Source organism: Girardinichthys multiradiatus, chromosome 14 (assembly GCF_021462225.1).
Source record: "Girardinichthys multiradiatus isolate DD_20200921_A chromosome 14, DD_fGirMul_XY1, whole genome shotgun sequence".
Lineage (NCBI taxonomy): Eukaryota > Metazoa > Chordata > Actinopteri > Cyprinodontiformes > Goodeidae > Girardinichthys > Girardinichthys multiradiatus.
Window position 1 is genome coordinate 32,795,435 of NC_061807.1, and position 25,050 is coordinate 32,820,484.

The 25,050-nt window shown below is 41.2% G+C and overlaps 1 protein-coding gene across 1 annotated transcript in view; it reads left to right on the top strand.

Moving 5' to 3' along the window:
- Positions 1-25,050, top strand: part of LOC124880404 (sialoadhesin-like) — a 264,206-nt gene that overhangs the window by 21,246 nt on the left and 217,910 nt on the right. The window lies entirely within an intron of this gene.

The window sequence follows — 25,050 nt, forward strand, 5'->3', positions numbered from 1 at the left end:
CACACTGACAAATGATACTGTTGTTCTAATAATTTTGCTTCTTTGTGTTTGAGCTGTGGTCACCTTCATGAACTCTGCAGTCAAACTGCAAGAAAATTAATAGTCTATGTAACGTGTTTTCCATATTTGACTGAAAACACAACACTGGCCCTGACCCGTCTTCCAAGAGAGAGAAAACAATATAAATATCATGTATGCTAATAGATCTTAAATATTACCTTGTGCTGAAATAACAAAATGTAATTTTTAAATAACTTCTGGTACATTTTTACAGTTGGTGCTTATTGAGGACTTTATTCTGGTGGCTACCATTTTATGATCAAAGATTATTTAATGATACACACCATCTCTACTTTAAGTGTAATAGTTTTTTTAAAGTCAAATAAAAGGTGTGTTATACGATCAATTTATCAAAAAACCAAAGTACAGATTGAATGAACTAACTGAGATGACTCAGCTGAAACTTTGCTATTATCTTATTAAAATCAGCGCAATGTATAAAGCACATTTAAAAGAAAGATAAAGTCAAAAAGATGATTTTTCTAACTTCTAAAATAAGAATTCAGATGATTCAAACCATCTAAAATTGGAATTTATGAATAGGATTTTTGTTGTAAAAACATCCCTATTTTGGCTTTGTGTCTTATTAGAATCTGACTCTTGTTAAACAGGAATATGTGACTATTTAGTCCTTCTAAATGATCTGTTAGTATTAATACAGAGCAGGGCTGTCTACAGGCTGAGACACACACACACACACACACACACACACACACTCATATCTACATTGTTAGACTCACAGTTGGCCTCTGTTTCCTCCTCAAGGTCTTAAAAACACTCAATTTAAATTCACAGCTCAGTGACTTTAGATGTTTACAACTCACACTGCTGTGTTTCTATTCTTCAGTACTTTAGAGGGTTTTAGTTTTTTATAACAAGTGACCTTATGTCACTAACTCTTATTTAATAAATTGTTTGCTTTGTCAGAAGCTTCTGAAAAACAATAATTTGTTGAAGCCTATGTATTTTTATAAACACCATGTGATATTTCTATAAATAAAATATTGAATCTTGACTGAGTGACCTCAGTGTGGGTGGGACTTTTCGCCAGTGGGTCCAGTACCTTGTCTGCAGAGCACAGATTCAGGAGCTACAATTCATGTCAGGGCCCAAAGGTTTGATTTGTTGGCTTCTCTTTTCACTGTGTCTCACCGTAAGCTGAGACAGGTTGTTCATCTTTACACTATGGTTGAAACGCGGCAAAACTCCCTGAAAAAGTCTGATTAAATAAGAATCTTCATTGTTGACAATATTACAATCCCCAATCTATTCATATTTCTCGCTTAATGAGTCTGCAGGGAACTGATTGTGAAATGGATTGCAACTCTTTTGTTACAACAATGGGGAGAATAGTTAAAGATTTTAGCTCCAAATTGAAATACAGACTCAATAAAAACATACTGTCTTGAATGAACTCAGACTTCCTAAAACTATTGAAAGAGAGGGACCTTGTGCAATCAAAAGTAAAAGTTGAGGTGGTTCAGGCATCTATACCAGATGCCTCCTGGACACCTTCCTCAGGAGGTGTTCCATGCATGTCCCACAGGGGGGAGGACCCAGGGATGGCCTAAGACACACTGGAAGGACTATGTCTCTCGGCTGGCCTGGGAGCACCTCGGGCTCCCCCTGGAGGAGCTGGAGGAGGTGTCTGGGGAGAGGGAAGTCTGAGTGTCTCTACTGAGTCTGCTGCCGGTTCCAGATAAAGCGGAAGACAACGATGACATTGATACTCCGAAACGCTTTGGAATATGTTTACAGAATAGTTAAAGTTGCGATTGCTGGCAGTGGTGGGTCCATGAAAAAATTGGACCTTATAGACTAAGAATATGATGTCATCAAAGTTCATGTACATGTATAAGTAGACAGACGAATACTTTTGGCAATTTAGTGTATGTAATTGCTTTCAAACTATAGACCCTTATTTTGCCAATGTAGCAGTCATGTCACCGCGTTTGCAGGAGGCAAAATAAACTGAAAACTAGAGGCAGCAAAACCACACCAGCACAGGGTCGGCAAAGAGCTTATGTAATTTTGTCATCGTGTTGTGTTGTTGGTTGCCAGAATTGATGGAGTACAGGGAATTTGAAATTTTTTTGCATACCTCCTGCCACTGCCAGACAACAAACGATGACCTTTGTGGTTAAACGCAAAAAACGAGCAGACTGGACAGAAACGATCATCAAAAAATGCTTGCGTATGGATCGCACACTTCATATCCGGTAACAACACACCAACATAGCCAAGACAACATAATGATAGATAATATAATTGTTAACAAAAGTGTTTTTAAAATTGAAATTCAATATTATATATGAGCTTTCTAATCTGATATTAGCTAAGTTACTCACCCAGCCATACAAGTGCCATTTCGCCGTCAAGATATAGTTGTTTCTTCTGTTTACAATGACCCAAGCCTGGTACATTGTCGTCTTCTGGCCTTGATGCTGGCTTGGCAGAACTTCAGATCATACGACACAAAACTCATCTGTTACATTTTTGTATATTAAGACTTGTACGTAACCATTTAGTACGTAATTATCAGCATCTAATGGTTTATATGCCCTCAGTTTTTCTCTACTATACATGCTTAGTTTTACTATCAGGTAGGTGTAGATGTCAGGCCACTCCACCGGAGGTAATCCTGTCAGATCATCCATCCATTGGGTCGACAAATATGGTTCCGTCTGTTAAGTAACTATTGTGGTCCTGGAAAATAAGTAACCTTACATATTCAGATACATTTCGATTTTCTACAGCCATTGTTAAATAAAATAAGCTAGTAAAACTTGCTCACTACTGTTGTTAAAGTGCTCAGGGTAATTTTTCTGCCTCCAGCTATGCCCCACCCACACAAAGAGGTCACAATAATTACAAACTAAAAAGGGGTCTATAGCTATAATCACTCAAATCAATTCAAATTAAAACTTACAAGGACACTTGTTCAAGAACAGATAGTGAAGAATTATTCTGTGAAATATAGTAGTAACATTGTTTCTTAGATGAAATATTAGAAAATCTTTAGTGTAAACTTATCTACAGGTAAACCAACGGCCCAACTTAGTGCCGATAGCACAGAACTTCCAGGTTATTTATAAAATAAAGGTATAGATAAAAACAGACCTTAACTCTTAGAAAGATGAGAAGCTAGCTTCTTCTATTGCTCAAAAAAGACTGATATCAGGGCATCAGGCTAAACACTGAGGATGTGTTCAAGATGGAAGTCACATTTTTCTGCAAACAGAGAATGTTGTGATAAAATCTGTAGAAAAATAAATGTGCTTCATTTTAATGTATCCTATTTCCAGTAGCTGTGTCCACGCCTGTCAGATCTTCGCTTCCTGTGCTGTTGATCATTGGACCAATAAGTGGAATCATTTTCATTATTCTCCTGGTCTTGTTGTGGCTCTACAGACGGTCCAAGGGTGAGACCTTTTTCTGCTCACACTGGATTATAATTACTTTAATTAATCAGGCACACAGACTTGCTTTGATTTTATAACAGAGAAAGCAGAACATGTTTTCAATTAATGTAACAAATGTCTTTGTCACAGGTTTATTCTGCTTCAGGTCAGTTCGTAACATTTTCATGTATTTGTCTTCCTAACAGAAAGGGTTTTTTTTGTGTTCAATTCGATGTGTTCATAAAAATTTAAAAAATATATATTTTAGACAGACCGTTTCAGAGAGCAGCAGTCAGGGCTCCGCAAATCATGGAGTCAACCAGGCTGAGAGTCATGGATACAGCTCTCCTCTTCAGGGTGGGAACTTCCACAAATTTTAGTCATTATTTATTACTTTTTATTTATTCACCTTATTGTATTCACATTTTCTATTAAGCGGTTTATTTCAGTTTGGTGTTATTATTAACGTTTGTTTCATTTATACATAAAAAATAAGCAGATAAATTAGAAAAAAGACCAAAAAAACAAATTTATTTTTGGTAAAATTGTATTTGTTTCTTCAAATTTCAATCCGTCTAGCTATTAATCCTGGTTTCTCTGGTGTAAATGTTCACAAACAGCACGGCTCTGTGAATCCCTGTACAGTTACCAGTTAGGAAATGCCATAATACATCCTTTAAAGAAGACAGAGGTGCAACAACTGTGTAATTCCTTATGTCCTGATGTCAACATGGAGTTCAGATGATGATCTGTCTTGGTTAGCAGCTAAATACTATCGCTCAACAAAAGCTGAAACTGGCAGATCAGAAACACAGCAGAGGACTGTTTGTCTGCTTGGTAACTGTATTCTACAGGTGTCAAAAAAAGCGTTTCCAAGCGTTTGTTGTTGTATGTTTAGCAAAATGTGTCCTTAAACTTTGTAAGCGTTTTTGTTAATTAAGTCTGTGCAATCCATGTATGTCTATGGATCCTGTGTGAGGCTGAAAGGAGGCTGGTTCTCACGGGCCTCTTGTGTGTGTGTGTGTGTGTACAAATAGATAACGGAATCCCACACACACAGGGTGGACTGCACACAGGGAGAGCTGCATACCAGAGCATGATACAGAGCAGAGTGCAGGTGCATTTCAGCACAAAGTTTTTACATGAGTGATAACAAGTCCTCGCACTCAACCAACAATTATGTTGTAAAATTTTAAGTAGACATTAAGTTGGACATGTTATACCTATTTTTAATATAGTTGATTTTAGGGTTGCAGGGGTTTTATCTACATTTCATTTTCTGTCCATTGCTGTTCCACACTCTTCCACAGATGCATCAGTTTTATTTTTCCTCCTTTTCTTTAGCTTCATAAATGTACTTCTATGTAGTAAGAATATACTTTACGAGTGTTAGTGTTTATCCTCTATATTAAATACATTTCTGAGCTAAGTAAAACAGTCTGAGACCGAATGTGTTTGAAGTCTTTACTAAATTAAATGTCACTTACCCTTGATTCAAATTTGCAAACCTGCAGAAACTGAATTAAATCTTTGGAGAAACATTCTTTGAACTAAAAGCTCAGTCAATGTTTTCTTTTAGAGGTCGACTTTTACATTGTGGAAATAATACATATCAAATTCTGATATATTTTTACAGTATTGGTCTCCCCTAGTAATTTTTAAAAATCTTTTTATGACACAAGTTATTCATAAAGTTTGATTTGTTTTGAAATATTCTCTCACGGCTGATTGGAGTGGACCCTAAAATGCAGATGGACAGGCAGTGTAACGGTAAGTAAAAAGACTTTATTTTAAGCCAAAAAAACAAACTCACTCTTAGGAGGAGAGTGATTGCATGATGCAGGTGAACCAAATGAAGCTGATTACAGGTTGACAGATGCAGGGAGTGAAATGAAAACGTGACTGGGATAAAACAGAAATCCAATGATACAAACTAATAAAGAGAAACATAACTTGCAAGACTGACTTAAGCCATTGTTATCAAGTTAAAGTGAGAGTTGTCTGCCCACTAAAAAAAGAATGACATTTACAATCACATTCTTGTTCATTCAGTATTTTAATAATCTTCTGTTTTGCAGCTGAATGTGCTGTCAGAGGTTAAGATGGTATAAGGAATTATGATTATTGATTATAAATATTTATCAAAAATTATAATTAAAAAATTATAATTTAGACCAGGGGTTTTCAAACTCAAACGAGTAGGGGGCCGGTGCCAATGCCGTCCACAAAACAAAGGGCCACTTCAGTGTCAGAGTAGTACAAAAAAGCAGCTAAGGTCAAGCCTCCAGCAACACTGGAAGTGCTAAGAAACAACTATTGGAAGACCAACACATTTCGGCTTGTTGCCTTTATCAAGGTCCTTACAAAACACCAATTTTTCTTAAACAAGCACAAAAAGAACTGCAATTTAGTGTTTATTTCAAATATTACAATTAAAAGAATATCAGGTATTTTCATCGTTCCCTCATTCATGACTAATGGAAACCTTTAAAAAAAAAAAATACATAAATTGATACCAAAAATGTGACAGACCCAAAACCTATGTCCCCTTTATGGTAAAAAATAATGACGCTTTGTATTCATATAAGCAACTGACAAATAGCTTTACATAGAACTAGCCTTCTTTCACTGAACAAAAACACAGGACCCTAAACATATTTGTCTCCTGCATTGTTTTTTAAAGCTGCAAAAAAAAAAAAGAAAAAGCCAAATCAATATTCTTTAATTGTTTCAGTTTATAGAAATTGTTACATTATTTGTAACTCCTGAAAGACATTTTTAAACCTTGAAATTACCAAATAAATAACCCATAATGCCCGTGTACTTATTCTTTTGCAATATACATATTAGCCCTTCTGCTGACATAAATTAGGAAATATAAATGAATAGTTTTAGTGAAAAAATAGAGGTATTTGAACACAAACATTTTCTTCACACTGCCCACTAATTTGTTCTGCCACAGTGTTAGCTGACTGAGAAATGTTGTTGAATAAGCTCCTCTTCTCAGGGCAGAGAATATCAGCAACTTGCCACATGCAGTCTTTCAGAAATTCCCCTTCAGTGAATGGATTTCCCGTTTTAGTGATTAACTCGCCAATACCGTAACCTACTTGAACCACAGCATCAGCATCTTTACTGGACGTCTGGAAAAGTTTGTTGGAATTGTAATCCTTTTTGGAGCTGATCCACTCTTTTTATTCTGTCATCTCGCCATCTCTATGATACTCGCCATGTTTAGTTGCATGATGAAGCTTGAGATTATATTCCTTAAAAACAGAGATTATTTTTTTTACACATAAGGCAAATCGCATTTCCTCCGAACTCAGCAAAAAATACTGCTATGTCCACCTGTCTTAAAATCATCTGTGTTCGTCATCAACTTTTCTGTTAGGTTTGGTTAGCGACATTTTTGCTTTTTTCTTCTACTGTTACTATTATCCTATTTCTTCTTCTTCACATATTCTTCTCCTGATTTTCTTTGGAGTGCTCTTCCTTTGTAATTATTTTTGCTTTAAAAAAACTTTAATATTTAATTTTAGATTTTTTTAATACGAGAAAGCTACTGTCTTCACTTTGCAATAGTAATATATTTTTTTTAACTTGAAAAAAATCATGAAGTGCCAAACTCCGTTATATATTTGATACTGGGGCATGGGCCGGAAGTAGAGGGGGCGGGGGCCAAAAGTGGCCCGGGGGCCGGGAGTTGAGACCTCTGATTTATGAGAAATAAATTCTAACCAAAAATCATTTCTTACAAATAAACTTAATAATTATGAATAAACTTAATAAATATATTTAGTTAATTATCATTAACTAATTGATAATCATTAACCAAAACCACGCAAAATGTCACTGTGTTATCAACCGTTTCAGCCAAATGATGTGGAACACTAACCTTATCTTGACAGAAAATCACTATTACGCAAAATTAACACAAATGCAGTCTCTTTATCTATGTAAAAATGTATTAAACCAATTGTCCCTCTTACAAACGACTATTCTGGGCAACAACTTTCACCTAATTAGTTATACACTATTCAACTAATGGGGTACACTAATAATGAAAAATGAGGATATGGGCTGAGGGTAGATGCAGATCGAACCAGCAGTTTATGAACACATGAGAATAACACAACAATTTGGATTAACTTGGAAGGATGAATAGAACCACTTACACTATGATGCCTTTCTCCATTGGTGCGTCTTGACAGCGACTGTCTGCTGGTAGATTCGGGAGGGTCACGCCCCGGATGCAGAGCATCTAGCAGCTGGCCCCTTAGCTATTAAGAGCTGATAGCCCCAAATCTGGAACAAAGGGTTGTAAAACTCTAAGGCGGGAGATTGGTGGAAAAACCCCAAAGGTAATAAAATGATGGAACAAATAATGGAGTGGCCAGGCCACAGGGTCCAGACTCCGAACTGCAGTCTTCTTCGAATGGAAAACTTCTAAAAGTTTGACTTTAACTCCTGGTTGATTGGCAATCAGCCAGATGAACAATGCACCCAAACTTTTTGGAACGCAACCGCTCTTCACAGTATTCAGACAGCAAATCAAAACAGTTCAGCATAAAACACTTCAACCAATATTTTAGGCAACAAGTTAATACCTTGGATTAACTAGTGATGATCCTAATTCACCTTAACTATGCCTCACCCTGCCCAGACCTCTAAATACACTTGTTCGATTTAGTGTAAAATGAATAAAATTACTTCGACGTTGATTTTTTGCCTTCACTGGTTTGAGGATGGGTCGTAGGTCTGAAGAAAAACAAGGGGAACTAGAGTCACAGGTCCATGATGAGCTCAAATCGGTCAAGTTCTCCTACGTCTAAAACGTGAAATTATGAGGAACCGTTGCAGTTGCCTGAAAAACAAGGAGGAAACTCATCTCCTTGAAAACAAAACCTCTGTGGGTTTCACATGTGCCTGGATTGGGTCTGATGGTCTTCAATCGTGCTATGGATCTTCTGATCTTCTTGTATTAGACAGATTTCCAGCTTGTAAGCTCTTCCGGGAATGGCCAGTGTGGAGGAAGAGAAAATCTGTCTGCGAGCTTCTATTTCTCCAGAGATGTAGCTCCAAACGTAGTCTCGTGACACTGGCAATGGGAGTTAAAAGTTTGTTTCCTCTGCTTTTTGTAAGCTCTGATGATGTCAGAGCTGTGATGCCTGCTGAGCTGTGTGGTACAGTTGTTTACCTGACCAAAATGTCGAGTGACCAAACAATGGTAAGTCTTTTTTTATATTCAGTTGTGTTTTCACAAGTCAAACAAAGACTATTAAAGTTTCATGTATTTATTTTAAAACTGGCATTCAAATGTGAAATGGTCTTGGCTTCATCAGTTATTTATTTAGTTGGATTTCTCTTTTACTTACTTTAAATGATTTTTAATCAGTCATCCTTATGTAGGTTTCAATCAGACTAAATTTGCTCTGATCCTCAGTAACTGTCCTGTGTTGTGGCACAATAAAAATAACTGGTTATTTTAACTTGAGTTTTTTAGGTGTTTTAAGCAAGAATTGCAGGAGGTGAGACTTTTTACAACCAAAACCTGACATGAAAAGGTCCTGTCACATAGATATTTTTTAACCTCTTTAATCTTGTTGCTGTATCACCCATGCTCATCCAGCAGGTGGCGAGACATTACCTCTAACTGTTCAAATGAAAAAGAAAACGATCCTTAGCAAAGTCAGTTCATCATTTTCTCTCAGTCAATCCCTACTTACATTTGAAGCTCAATGAAAACATACAAGACAAAGACACTTTGGTTATCAGGTGGCCTTCAATGTGCCAGTGCGGTGGGGGGTTGGTTCTGAAGGTTCAAAGAATTGGTCAAGATTTGCTTGATTTGTTAAATTATGGCATTTGGCTTAATTTCTCAGGGAAGACGACAGCTTCAGATGTACTGCTGTGGGACTAACACAGGATTTTATTTAATTTGAAACAATATTTCTAGAAAATAATTTGTTGGAAAAAGCTCAACTGAGGAAATATTTTGCTAAAAGCCATGCTATTGACCAGGTGAGTGGTGAAGAACAGAGATGTGGATCATTTATTTGGCAGCTCAGTTCAGCTGTTATTTGATATTCTCAAACATCAAACTTGATGTTCTCCCAGATTCTCTTGCAATGCAGTATATGTGCCGCTGTCATCATAGGGAAAACAGAAGGACTAGTAAGTTAGAGATGCCTAAATTTGGAGTAATCCATCAGAACAAAACTGTGGGTATTGTGTGTATTCAACTCTGGTTGGAAGTGGTAATGAAGCTAGCGGTGGCTTCAAGCTCCTGGTTTGATCTCTCTGACTGTTACTTGGGGTGAAAACTAGATGGTAGTATAACTTTGATGGAAAGAGCAGAACAGAACTCTTTCCAGACGTGTGATATAAACTGGGTGCTATGATCTGAGATTATTTAATGGAGGAGGCCATGAAGTTGGAAATTATCCTTGGTGGTTGCGTCAGAATAACAGTTTTATATTTCAAAGGTGGGATCCTGGTTACCAGAATCTTGCTGGTGGTCTGGCCTCAGTTATATTGCATGTGAAAATGTATCAGGTGAGAACATAGTCCTTGATACTTTTATAGAATTAGAACCACCAGACGTAACAGTGAATAAATGTAATGGAATAATTGATACCAGTGAGGCTGGAAAACCTGGAAGTGTGGGCCCAGTGGAGGACTTGGGTGCATGATGATGGTGAGAGTTACCAAAGACTTAAGAGTCTCCTTCTTAATACAATTTGTAAATTATGCCCCACTATCTCATGCTGATTTTTCAAAAATTTTCTAAAATTTTCTAAAAAGTGGTATCTTTGACAAAGAGAAAGAGCAGTTCAAGAATCCTTCATGAGGACTAGTAGATCGAGGCACGTGACGTCGCCCAGTACGGCGGAGCCAGGGTCCCACCATGGAGCCAGGCCTGGGGTCGGGACTCGCCGGAGAGCGCCTGGTGGCCGGGTTATTCCTCGCGGGACCCGGCCAGGCCAAGCCTGAACAAGAGACACGAGGCCATCCCTCAGTGGGGCCACCACCTGCAGGGGGAACCGCGAGGGACCGGTGCAAAGAGGATTGGGTGACGGACGAAGGGATAGACCTCAGCGACCCGATCCCCGGATGCTTAGGCTGGCTCTAGGGACATGGAATGTCACCTCGCTGGGGGCGAAGGAGCCTGAGCTTGTGCGGGACGTCGAGAGACATGGACTAGAAATAGTCGGGCTCCCCTCCATGCACAGCGTGGGCTCTGGAACCCATCTCCTCGAGAGAGGCTGGACTCTCTTCTACTCTGGAGTGGCCCACGGGGAGAGGCGGCGGGCTGGGCTAGGTTGGCTTGTTACCCCCCAGCTCAGCCGTCTCGTGTTGGGGTTTACTCCAGTGGATGAGAGGGTCGCATCCCTGCACCTTCGGGTTGGGGACAGGTTGGGGCCAAGCGGTAGTGCGGAGTACTTGGCCTTCTTGGCATCCCTGTCGGGGGTGCTGGATAGTGCCCCTCCCGGGGACTCCATTATTCTGCTGGGGTACTTCAACGCCCACGTGGGAAATGACAGTGACAATTGGAGAGGCGTGATCGAGAGGAACGGCCTCCCCAATCTGAGTCCAAGTGGTGCTTTGTGATTGGACTTCTGTGCTAGTCACGGATTGTCCATAATGAACACCATGTTCAAACATAAGGGTGTCCACCAGTGCACTTGGCACCAGGACACCCTAGGCAGGAGCTCAATGATCGACTTTGTTGTCGTATCATCAGACCTTCGGCCGCATGTTTTGGACACTCGAGTGAAGAGAGGAGCTGAGCTGTCCACTGATCACCACCTGGTGGAGAGTTGGATCCGCTGAAGGAGGAGAAAGCCGGACAGACTTGGCAGGCCCAAGAGCATAGTGAGGGTCTGCTGGGAACGTCTGGCGGAGCCCTTGGCCAGGGATGTATTCAACTCCCACCTCCGGTAGAGCTTTGACCAGATTCCCGGGGATGTTGGAGACATAGAGTTCAAGTGGACCATGTTCTCCGCATCTATTGTTGATGCGGTTGCCCGTAGCTGCGGCTGTAAGGTCCGCGGTGCCTGTCGTGGCGGCAATCCCAGAACCCGGAGGTGGACACCAGCAGTAAGGGATGCTGTCAAGCTGAAGAAGGAGTCCTATCGGCTGTGGTTGGCTTGTGGGACTCCTGAGGCGGCTGACGGGTTACGTGAGACCAAGCGTGCTGCGGCCCGGGCTGTGGCAGAGGCAAAAACCTGGTCGTGGGAGGAGTTCGGTGAGGCCATGGAGAAGGACTACCGGTTTCTTACCGATTCTGGCAAACCGTCAGCCGCCTCAGGAGGGGGAAGCAGTGCTTCGCCAACACTGTTTACAGTGTGGATGGGAGGCTGCTGACCTCGACTGGGGACATTATCGGGCGGTGGAAGGAGTACTTCGAGGATCTCCTCAATCTTGCCGTCACGCATTCCCTGGTGGAAACAGAGGCTGGGGACTCGGGGTTGGACTCTTTCATCACCCAGGTTGAAGTCACTGAGGTGGTTAAAAGACCCGCGGTGGCAAGGCTTCGGGGTTGGATGAGATCCGCCCTGAGTACCTCAAGTCTTTGGATGTTGTGGGGCTGTCATGGTTGACATGCCTCTTCAACATTGCGTGGTGGACGGGGACAGTGCCTCTGGATTGGCAGACTGGGGTGGTGGTCCCCCTACATAAGAAGGGTGACCGGAGGGTGTGTTCCAACTAGAGGGGAATCACACTCCTCAGCCTCCCTGGTAAGGCCTACGCCAGGGTGTTGGAGAGGAGAGTCCGGCCGATAGTCGAACCCCGGCTTCAGGAGGAGCAGTGTGGTTTTCGTCCCGGCCGTGGAACACTGGACCAGCTCTATGCCCTCTACAGGGTACTCGAGGGTTCATTGGAGTTTGCCCAACCGGTCCACATGTGTTTTGTGGACCTGGAGAAAGCATTCGACTGTGTCTCGTGATGCCTTGTGGGGGGTGCTCCAGGAGTATGGAACCGGGGGCCCTTTACTAGGGGCCATCCAGTCTCTGTACAAGCAGAGCAGGAGTTTGGTTTGCATTGCCGGCACTAAGTCGGACCTGTTCCCGGTGCATGTTGGACTCCGGCAGGGTTGCCTTTTGTCACCGGTCCTGTTCATAACTTTTATGGACAGGATTTCTAGGCGCAGCCAAGGGCTGGAGGGGGTCTGGTTTGGGGACCGGAGGATTTCGTCTCTTCTTTTTGCAGATGACGTGGTCCTGCTGGCCCCCTCTAGCCAAGACCTACAGCACACACTGGGGCGGTTCGCAGCCAAGTGTGAAGCGGCAGGGATGAAAATCAGCTCCTCCAAGTCCGAGGCCATGGTCCTCGACCGGAAAAGGGTGGCTTGTCCTCTTCAGGTTGGAGGGGAGTTCCTGCCTCAAGTGGAGGAGTTTAAGTATCTCGGGGTCTTGTTCACGAGTGAGGGAAGAATGGAGCGGAGATTGACAGATGGATCGGTGCGGCTGCCACAGTAATGGGGGCACCGTGCCGGTCCGTTGTGGTGAAGAGAGAGCTGAGCCGAAAAGCGAAGAGTCTGGAGACTTGGAGTCGGAGTCAAAGTCAAGTCTTAAGTCAGTCTTACTTCAGGCTGCGGCTCTGTAGGCTTAGCTACGGGCTGCGGCTCAGTAGGCTTAGCTGTGTGCTGGGACTCTGGAACTTGGGATGGAGGCGGTTCATCCTTGAACCCCTCTTGGAACTTGGGAACTAGGGATGGAGGCGGTTCGTCCTTGAACCCCTCTCGGAACTTGGAAACTAAGAATGGAGGTGGTTCATTCTTGAACCCCTCTCAGAACTCGGGAAACTGGGTGAGAGGCGGTTCATTCTTGAACCCCTCTCAGAACTCGGGAAACTAGGTGAGAGGCGGTTTACTCTTGAACCCCTCTCAGAACTCGAGAACTAGGGATGGAGGCGGTTCATCCTTGAACCCCTCCTGGAACTCGGGAACTTGGACTGAAGCAACTGGCCAACCTTCAGTAGAGACTGAAGCTGGAGTGTCTGCAGAACCCTCATAGACGGCTGAAGCAGGAGGTGAAGATGGTGATAGTACTGGCACTGAGGTGACTGGTTGACCTGCAGTGGAGACTGGTGCTGGGGCGTCCGGCTGACCTCCAGCGGAGATGAATGCTGGAGCGTCTTGCTGAATCCCAGCGGTGACAGAAGCTGGAGTGTCTGCAGAACCCTCTGAGATGGTTGAAGCAGGGGGTGACATTGGTGGCTGAACTGGTAACAGAGGTGGCACTGAAGCGAGTACTGAGGTGTCTGGTTGACCTCCAGTGGAGACAGGTGCTGGGGCTTCTGGCTGACGTCCAGTGGAGACTAATGCTGGAGCATCTAGCTGAACCCCAGCGGAGACTAAAGCTGGAGTGTCTGCACAACCCTCTGAGGTGGCTGAAGCAGGGTGTGACATTGGTGGCTGAACTGGTAACAGAGGTGACACTGAAGCGGGTACTGAGGTGTCTGGTTGACCTCCAGTGGAGACAGGTGCTGGGGCTTCTGGCTGACCTCCAGCTGAGACTAATGCTGGAGCGTCTAGCTGAACCCCAGCTGAGACTAATGCTGGAGCGTCTAACTGAACCCCAGCATGGACTAAAGCTGGAGCATCAGCAGATCCCTCAGTGAGGAACAGGAAATAAGGCAGTTAGAACAGCAGCTAAACCAGACAGAACCCAAGCAGGAGTGGATGGACGGCTCAGAGATCGGGAGGTAATGTTTTCTACAGCTTTAGACTGTAGAAGTGAGTCGGTATTAGCCATGTTCTTCCGCTGGGAGCCACTGGGGGGTACTGGGTGATCGCTGGAGCAAGGCTGGGAACCAGGAAGTGAAGTCGAGGACGCCAGGCAAGAGGAAGGAGTGTTGGCCAGACCCTCCGGGAAGGATATGGAGGCGCCTGTCCGAATCTCCACAACAGGAGGAACAGTGTCCTGACGGCGGCGGCGTCTTCGGCGGGAGGAAGAGCTGGAAAACTGCAGTGGGAAAAGAAACCTAAACATAAGCTAACATAAATGGTAATTCTAGGAAGAACTAAACATACTTAAGGGAAACAAGCAACTGGGTAAATAATAACAAAAGGGGTCTAAAGCCAGGAGGAAAAAACTAACAAAACTAAGCACAATGCAGGAGAAAATAAACTGCTCAATAAAAAACAAACACAAAACCCAAAGTCCAAAATGGCAGATCCTGACAAAGTTAGTTCCAAGACTAACTTAACTTCATTTCCAGATTCCTCAAAATAATCCTGGGTTCTCAAACATAAATAGCATTGAATGGTAATGTTGCATCACTATATTGGTGATGGTTTTTAACCATCTTTGATTCACATGTTCATATTTATTATAGGTCATTGGTTTTCCTTATTCTTTCATTCTGCTTGGTAGTTTTTGTTGGATTGTTCTAGTATAGTAAAGAGTTCGTTGATTGAAATATGTTTGACTTTGCATTGAATAATGTTTGTTAATAACTTTTTGTATTTTAAGAAATTGTGTGAATTTATTCCATGTGTGTGCAGAGTTTTGCTGTTCAATAATGCCAGAGTTCGGTTCACCCTTTTCACTATTGTCCTAATACTCGTACTCATACTCGTACTCGTACTCGTCGTCTTCCGCTTTATCCGGGACCGGGTCGCGGGGACAGCAGACTCAGCAGAGACGCCCAGACGTCCCTCTCCCCAGACACCTCTTCCAGCTCCTCCGGGGGGAGCCCAAGGCGTTCCCAGGCCAGCCGAGAGACATAGTCCCTCCAACGTATCCTGGGCCGTCCCCTGGGCCTCCTCCCGGTGGGACGTGCCTGGAACACCTCCCGAGGAAAGCGTCCAGGAGGCATCCGGTATAGATGCCCGAGCCACCTCAACTGGCTCCTCTCGATGTGGAGGAGCAGCGGCTCTACTCCGAGCCCCTCCCGGATGGCCGAGCTCCTCACCCTATCTCTAAGGGAGTGCCCGGCCACCCTACGGAGGAAGCTCATTTCAGCCGCTTGTATCCGGGATCTCGTTCTTTCGGTCATGACCCAAAGTTCATGGCCATAGGTGAGGGTAGGAACGTAGACCGACCAGTAAATTGAGAGCTTTGCTTTTCGGCTCAGCTCTCTCTTCACCACAATGGACCGGCACAGCGCCCCTATTACTGTGGCAGCCGCACCGATCCGTCTGTCGATCTCCCGCTCCATTCTTCCCTCACTCGTGAACAAGACCCCGAGATACTTAAACTCCTCCAGGAGTTAAGACTGACCGGTATTGTCCTAATACCAATGCCTTATTGGGCCGGTATTTACATGACAACACCTAACAGGCCGAATTATTTAAATAATAATAATAATATAATCATAATAACAACACTGTTTTTCACTCTTTCGTTCTGTGTCTGCTGTCACTCTGTCTCTTTCTCTCTTCTCAGTCTCAGCTCTCTCACGCATCAATGCTCGACCCCTCCCTTCCCTTTTAAACTCTTCTTTTAAGAGTTTTTAAAAACATATCGCCTAAAAGGTTAAAATATATTGCTATAGAAATACATGTTACCATCAACAAATATCTAAAATCTGCTAAATTATTTCGCTACATTAGATTTACATGCCATTACACCACAGTGGTCTGATTCCATATGTAAACGTGTTCAATTCTATTGAGAAGTCGAAGCAGATAAAATGTGTTACATATCTTTTGTTTCAAGTAGCTACTTACTGGAGGTCAGTTATTTGTGCTTTACTGATACAGCTACTCTGCTCCTCACATGTCTCTGCTGTGTCTGTATGCAAATGTTAGCTGCTGATACAATGGACCAAACCACTGTATTAACAAAGGTGGGGGTAAAGGTATAAATGCATTGTTATGCCAGGATGAATGGCAGATTTAAAATTGGACATTGTGATATATAGTTTAAAACTACTCTATAAAACTCTTGTTGGTTTTCACTTAAACTCACAAACAAAAAACTTTTTAACAAATAAAAAACTGTCTTTAATTAATTTTAACCTCACGACATATATAAACGAAGATTCAAGTAAACCACTTTCTTAAAAACTCTGTAATATTTGTTAGAAATTAGGGTTTTTTATAATCACATTAAGAAATTTTCACATGAAACAGGTTGAAATGCTTCTGCAGTGGACAGGAAATAAAACCCACCAACTGCTGCGGTCAAAGCTGCTGCTGTGGTGTGAAGTTTGTGTGAAAGGAAGGAAACACACAGGCTTTACTTAGAAGTATAAACCATGCTAGTGGCATATATGTGGTGTAGATGCAACTCCTTCATCTTTATAGTTAAAACAAAGTAGAAGCCTTTCTGATGAGCTGTGCTGCTGGTCTGTATATGAGGATGGAGAACGCTCTGCTCTCCATGCTGGGACTTTTCTGTAAGTACAACACTGACTTTCTGTTTTTTTGTTTCTGATAACTTTCCAATGTTTCTGCACGTTGGAATTATAGTTTATCACTGTTTAATCTGTTTGTCTGCCATTTTGATGAGAGATGTGTTTTTCTACAATTATGTCACTAACCATCTGTTATTTTTGTGATATCATATAAATGTTTTTTTGCACATTTTATCTCCCTACCTTAATTTTTAAGACCTAAACAATTTTACTTGAAAAGTCTCTATTATTAAAATGTATTTTTTGTGGTTTTGTTTCTTTATCAGTTTGATAATATATGATCTGCTTATATTCTTCATTGTAGTGCTCTGTACTGCCCTCTACGCATATGCTGATGGTGAGAATCTTTCTTTTTTCTTTGATTTTTTTTAAATTATATAATTACTTGCCACATTTTTTTATTTAATATATGTTTTATTTGTATTAGTTTTGTTTGTAAGATTATGTTGTGTTTAAGTTATTTAATATTTAAATAAATAACCTTCGGTCCTGTGAATACCAGCCTAATACGGGGGTGGTTTTAGGGAGAGTGATTCGAGCATTCTCAAGCATGGCCTGAAAATGCAATGGCTAGGCCTGCAACAACTAATTAAGGAAAATTAGCATGTTTTCGAATGATTAAATCAGAATGCAAATCAAAAGAGTAAATAAAACGTTATTTTAATAAAATATTATTTTACGGTATGATTTGTTTTAATTAGCTACCATAATTACTAAAATAATATTTAAAGAAATATTATTTGCGGGATTAGTTATCTTTTGGACAATTGATTTTAATGTTTTTAACTAAACATCACTTGGGTTAATGCACTACCAAAATGGCCGTTTATTGGCTCTCACAAGATAGTGTCAAGTCAGATGTAAATATTTGACCTGCCTGGTGCCAGAAGGTAGCAGCTGCAGCAGTTACCGGTTTTACCTAACAAAGCAAAGTAGCTTATTTAGCAACCCTTTTAGTTTCATATGTGCTTGAGAAAACATTAATACAAATATTAAGGTGTATATGAGCCCCAGCAGGGTGTAATGGCTCATCAGGGTTTTTTTATCCTAAAGTAAATTTCTCTGCCCTGACACTACATGATGATCAGAAGGGTTCATGTAGTGAACCCTTCTGATGAACAGACGTTGGGTTGTGTGGTGAAGGGCGCAAAGAAAACTTGGCAGCTGCTCTGAGTAGCAGCTTGGAGGGGGCAAAACTTCTGTTTTGACTGCACACTTCATCAAAGCTGCAGTTTTGATGCCATTTTCTATAGACAGTGGGGAAAACCGCTCAATCCTCTCTTCTGGGGGAATTTCTGGCTCAGATTCCTTTTCTGCAGAAGCTCACAATAAAAAGTTTTAATTACCCTGATGATTGGCTGGACACATGAACAGCAGATCATAACTAACATCACATCATAGTCAACTTTAGAGCCAAGGAATTTTCAAAGTAAGAGAGTCTTACTTGCCAGCAAGTTTCAAAGATCTGCCCAATTGTGATCAGCTGGCGAGGGTAATAAGAAAGAGGCATAGCCGGGAGAAGTATTTTATTTGCGACATGACAGGGATTCCAGATGTGAAGACTCCTTCTTGGGCTGAAATGTTTCTACCTGCCTCTTTGTTAGTTTATATTTGAGCTCATGTTTCATACCATGGCTAGGGTCACTCCAGTTCCATCTTCACTTGACTTCTTAAGACAGACGGAAGGGTCCATGGGTTAGGTGGAAAATAAAACATTTGAGGTGTGACAAGAAAGTTGTGGGTCACCGAATGGTGGGATATCTATTTGGCTGTGGGCAGAAGAGAAGGATGCTTGTTCCAGAACTGAACCTTTTAAAGACTGTGTTTTGTCCAGACATCCATCTATCCAACAGTCCTTCTGCGTGAAGCCTGTAATCGTCTTCATCCCTGACTACACATCTCTGATATTGTTTTGCTGGAGCTTGCTTTCCAGCTTCTTCTTGTACACACCCTAGCTGTCTCTTATCTTGATTTTAAGTTGCTTTCGTGTGCACCTCAATAATTCCCTTTCTGCCTCTCTGTAGGCACTATTTTTCTTGTTAAGAAAAGCAGGACCTTCGGGTCACTGGTGATCCAAGGTTTATTATTGGGGAAGCAACTCACCATTCCTCACAGGTTGTTATCCAAGTTTAGATAGTCTGTTACGCATTCAGTCATGGCATTTATGTCCTCTTCATGTGGCCGGCACAGTGCATCTTAGTCTGTTGCCTCAAAGCAACCACGCAGGGTTTCTTCAGCTTTCTGTGACCATCTTGTCACAGTCCTCTTTATTACAGGTTGCCTCTAAACAAGGGACTTATATTTCGATCAGAGAAAAATAAAATTGTGATCTGATTTGCTTAAAAAAGATCTAGCTTTAGAGATGTATGAGTCCTTGACATTTGCATAAAACAAATCCAACACTTTTTTTTCTTTGATAGAACAGCTGACAAACTATTGAAATGCTGAAAGTGTAGCAAAGAGTAAAACATGAGTAAAATCACCAAATATTGCCACCATCTCATTGTGGTGTTTCTAGCTTAGCAACAGCTGAGCTGATGACATCACCTGCAGTGTCAGCAACAGCTGATGGTGAAACATAAGCCATTGCCACAATAACAATGGTGAACTCTTTGGGTAATTAATATGGATGAAAACCTTCTGCTAACAGTTCAATATATGGGCTGCAAAGATGACACGTCACAGTAAAATGTCCTGCATTACCCCATCTGTTGTTCACAGACATTGCTAATCCACCTCCTTTGTGTTTGCTGCTCCCCTTTAAACATCTGTCTGCTCATATGGTCACAAACCCCTGGCAGAGAGATGCTGGAGTCAACGATATGATCCTGCAGCCATGTCTTGGTGAAACACAAAATATTGCATTCCCAATACTCTTGCTGGATCATTTGACCTTGTTAATTTGGTTATGCATCATAACAAATGTCCAAAAGTGAAAGTATATCAACAAAAAACCCTCCAACCTGCACAGTATCCAATTCCAGAGTGGATAATCATCCAGAGTTCCTAAAAGAGTTCTTAAATAGAATATATCAGAATCAAAGTAACAGAGCTACTCCAACATGTTGCTACCTTGAGCGGCACGATTCAAGAATATCATAAACAAGAAGAGGGAAGACAGGTTGTTGTGCAATATGCTTATTTGTTTTCAGCAGAGTAGCTGACTACTCTGATTGTGAGTTGTCATTGAATTCATCACAGAAAAGTGTTTCATTGATAATTCTTTTTTGTGCATTTGTATACCAAGTTCTTTAAAGAAAAATGTTTTATACACTGGTTTATAGTTTTTCATTAATTTTTTTTCAATAAAATTGTAACGATGAAGCAACTCAACCAGAACCCAAAACGCAGCCAGACAAGAGAATGGTTAACCAAAAGTTTTAATATAAAAAAATAATAATAATAATAATTGGGTAGAAGAGGTTCCACTGAAGCGGTCAGACAGGAAGGACAGGAATGGAGGTTTATCAGGGAATTGAAATCCAGCTGGGGAGGAAGGGGAAGTGGACAACAGGAGGTCTTGGGGGTTCCAGGAACAAACAGGAGACAGAGAATATTTCCACCAACCAGATGCAGAAGCGGGAGACAATCCAAGGTAAAGCACTGGAGGGTTTCAGGCAGGAATAGTCCAGTAATCCAGAGACAGAGTCAGAGACAGGCAGGTTTCAGCAACGTGAGGTCAGGACTTTTCCGAACAGCAGAAGGACAAGGCAGAAATCTGAGGTCAAAAAACAGGCAGGATCAGATAACCAGAAAAAACTCTCTTGAAACATGAATCAAGGCTTGAAAGCTGTGACAGAGGCAACAGACGAACTCGCACTGAGCTGGTGACGAGCAGCTGATTAAATAGGAGCAGCCCAGTGCAGGTGAAGGCAATGAGTAATCAGCACAGTCAAGGTGAGCTGAAGGGCCGGAATCATGACAAAATTCTGCCAGTTGGAGACAAATGGATACAATTTACTTTGATTTATTTTCATTTAATTGATTTGTTGCTGTTCATAATTCTACATTTTGATGATGCACAGGGTAAATGTCACGACCAAAGGCTATGTCTTATGCAGAAGGAGTCCTACAAGGGAAATGAACACTTTTATTTGATCAGATTCCCTTTTATGAGGTAAAAATATTTATTTGGCCCAATTTGGGCACTTTTGGCAATATTGTGCTAAATGTTTGTGATAATAATATGGTTCAATTATTTCACTCTTACTTTGCTACAGTTTTAGTCAAAATGTTGATTAATACAATCTGAGGCTTTTGTTGGGTTTTCACAAAAATGTACATGGTGTTTTGCACTTTAATTTAGAGGAATATATATATATATATTTAATTTGCCTCATCACAAATAAATCAGGCATAGTAATAGCTGCAGTATTGCTTATGTTGTAATTATGAATATGAATATATTATTTCATATTTAATATTAATCCTTTAATATTTTATTAAATAATATTTCGGTCTGTTAAGGGTTGTCCTGTGAATACCAGCCCAATAAGGTGGTATTAGGACCAGGGTTGAAAGTGAGCCGGTACGGTCCGGTACTGCTTTCGTTGTCCGATGAGCTAACCCCTCCCTCCTACTTCCCCATGTCTAAAGGGATTGATCAATCCAGCTCTCCATCTAACGGGTCCGGATTTCCCTAAACCTGAAAGGTCTTACTAAGCAGGTTTACTGAAAGTTCTGTTTAAGCTGGTGTCGGGAAATGACTCGCCTAGCCTATGACAGCCTTCATCCAAAAGTCTCGCCCTTCTTCAACTGGAGGTCCGGGTGACCGAGTAGCCTATCGCAGTCATCCACACCTTCGACAGTCACTTTTGTTCATGGCTGCACATTCCCTAATTTACAACTGGCTCTTGGTATATGGGCTAGGTTAATTTTAGTGGCTCGGAACGAGCCCCAAGGTGCTGTTTTAACAAACTTGACTAAGGCAACCCATAAAAACCTCCTAAAATATCTTAGAACCAGGCAACAAGACTTTTTACCATCAATGAAAAACCAACAATACGATGACTCAAATAATTGAATGTCCACAATTTAACTAGAATTTTATATGCTTTATTTAATTAGTAACGCTTTTGCAGGGGTCAGTAACAACTTAAATTCGGCAACACAAAATAATTTCAATAATAGAAATGAATCAATCAATTCAACCCGTCTTTCCCTGATGCTGAAACTAGTGGGTTTGGAGAGTCTTTGAAGATGGAGGCTCATCCGTGCACCTGATGGAGATGTTTCTTCTGGTAACAACAAGTGGTTTCTTGACAGGAATACGACTTAGTCTTCAGTTTTCTTCCTTTAAGTGGCAGGCACTGATGCTCCAGGCTTTGATGGTTAAACAGGATCTTTGTTGTTATTTGTCTCTGAAGACAGTAGTTTCCAGAGGCTGAAGAGTTGAAGGGAGACATAAATGAAGTTGATTCAGGACTTCCAGAAGCCTGAAACTTAGAGCAATCAGCCTTTCACCGATCAAGTTCACTTCTGTTGTCTGGATAAAAAGGCTTTTGATGAAATCAGATTCTTAATTTTGTGGCACAGTCCTTTCTGGGCCCACGGGTTGATCCTCTTTTTAATGCAGTCGATCAGTTGGGCTGTGTCTCTGTTCCTTTTCCATCCAAGCTTATTTTCTCCGTCCAAACTTGTTCGTTGGTCTTCTGCGAGGAAACAACCCTGTTTCTGCTCTCAGCATTGTTTTTATAGCGCTTGATGCCTTCACCGGTCAGGCCCTTATTAGGCTTCTTAGTTATTACGCAACCTATTCAGCTCAGCTTCTTGATTATTGCTCAATACTTTAGTCATGGTCACTGTGACCTACTGATTCTGTTTCTCAGCCTGTTTCTCAGCCTGCCGAAAATAGCCACGCTGGTCTGTAGTCGCATCCTCCCGTCGCTGTCAGCATGCAGCTGGCTCTCGTCACGCCTTGTCATCCTCCAGTTTTTTCCCTAATCTGCTCAGTTTTAAACTTTACACAGTATTACACATTTCATTCTTCAGCTTTCAGCATTCACTTTAATACACCGTTGCAAAACCATCACTTCATTCTTTTTATACATGCTTTACAAATTATTAATGTTATATTTCTTTCATATATAGCTGATTGAGAATGTTAAACCTTAATGTTTTTCCTCTAATTCTCAGTCCTTAACCACATTTCAATCATACATCTTTTAACTTGTTAATCAAAGATTTTTATTCAATACATGTGAAAGAATATAAAATCATCATACATCATTTCTTTGGATATACTTGTTTATATTTTTGCAAAAGATAAGACAGATAACATGTGGCAGATAATATGTGGCTCCACACAGGCCTCTCCAGTCTCTCAGCTCCAGAATATGAGAACAAGCCTGTCTCACTCCCCACTGCTTCAACTGTGTGTTTTAATAATTATTGCATGGATTACACATAAGGATATAAGGATATTTATTGTAACTTTTATGAAGTTAACTGTGAGCAGTTACTAAATGTTGCATGGATTACATGGAAAGATCTCACCTTATTTTGACACCCACATCCGGTACTGCGTAACACTAAAAGATTATGTGCCGGTACTGCGTACCGGGAAGAGGGAAGAACAAGTCTGCTATGAAGCAGTCATCCAGAACCAGTTACGGCTGCAAAAATTCACGGGCATACAAAGAACATCAGATCCGTTACCAATAGGCAGTCTAAAACATGACTTAATCTGTTAATAAATATAGCTATTTTCCCCTCATTCCAAATTGTTTCTGAACTGTTCTGCTATGCAGGAGCTCAATGCTCTTGCTTTGGATCTCTCTCCTCGGAGCTCGAGGCATTTGTGAACGGCCAGCATTTTAAAACGAGCACCGTTACGTTTAATGTCTGTCTGCTCGCGGCTAAATACCCCAGTTAAAAGCACAGGGAGAGTAACTAGTTGTTGTTCATGTTATTTTGCTGAATTACAGCAACACAGAACAGCTCAAAAACACCGCTTATGACCAGAGATTTCACATACACTACACGAGAGCGCATGCGCGCTTTCCTCCAAAACAGAGCGGTTGCCAAGGAGATCGATTTAATGGACGGGGACATTTTACACAGGCGGTGCAAAGACAAAAAACTGCCGCTTGCATTAGGACAGGATGAGCAAAAACTCACTTACCATCTATAGACTTGAATAAAAAATAAAACAAAATAAAACAACCGAAATGTCAAATTTTTTATTTAAATGAAATCAAAATTTGACCACATTGCAGAAAACAATAATTTATTTGTTCAAAAGAAAAGACGGAAACTGAAGATGAAAAGTTATGCATCAGAAAATGGTTTTATCATTGTTTGATGCATGGCAGCTCGTTAACAATTGAAATTATATTTACAGTTATTTAAGTTAGAAATCAGAATCACTTGACAATGTAGAGCATATATATATATATATATATACACATATATATACAGTACAGACCAAAGGTTTGGACACACCTTCTCATTCAAAGAGTTTTCTTTATTTTCATGACTATGAATATTGTAGCTTCACACTGAAGGCATCAAAACTATGAATTAACACATGTGGAATTATATACTGAACAAAAAAGTGTGAAACAACTGAAAATATGTCTATATTCTAGGTTCTTCAATGTAGCCACCTTTTGCTTTGATTACTGCTCCGCACAGTCTTGGCTTCTTGTTGACGAGCTTCAAGAGGTAGTCACCTGAAATGGTTTTCACTTCACAGGTGTGCCCTGTCAGGTTTAATAAATGGGATTTCAAGCCTTATAAATGGGGTTGGGACCATCAGTTGTGTTGTGCAGAAGGTGGATACAGTACACAGCTGATAGTCCTACTAAATAGACTGTTAGAATTTGTATTATGGCAAGAAAAAAGCAGTTAAGTGAAGAAAAACGAGTGGCCATCATTACTTTAAGAAATGAAGGTCAGTCAGTCAGAACAATTGGGAAAACTTTGAAAGTGTTCCCAAGTGCAGTCGCAAAAACCATCATGCGCTACAAAGAAACTGGCTCACATGAGGACCGCCCCAGGAAAGGAAGACCAAGAGTCACCTCTGCTGCAGACGATAAGTTCATCCGAGTCACCAGCCTCAGAAATCGCAGGTTAACAGCAGCTCAGATTAGAGAACAGGTCAATGCCACACAGAGTTCTAGCAGCAGACACATCTCTAGAACAACTGTTAAGAGGAGACTGTGTGAATCAGGCCTTCATGGTAAAATAGCTGCTAGGAAACCACTGCTGAGGACAGGAA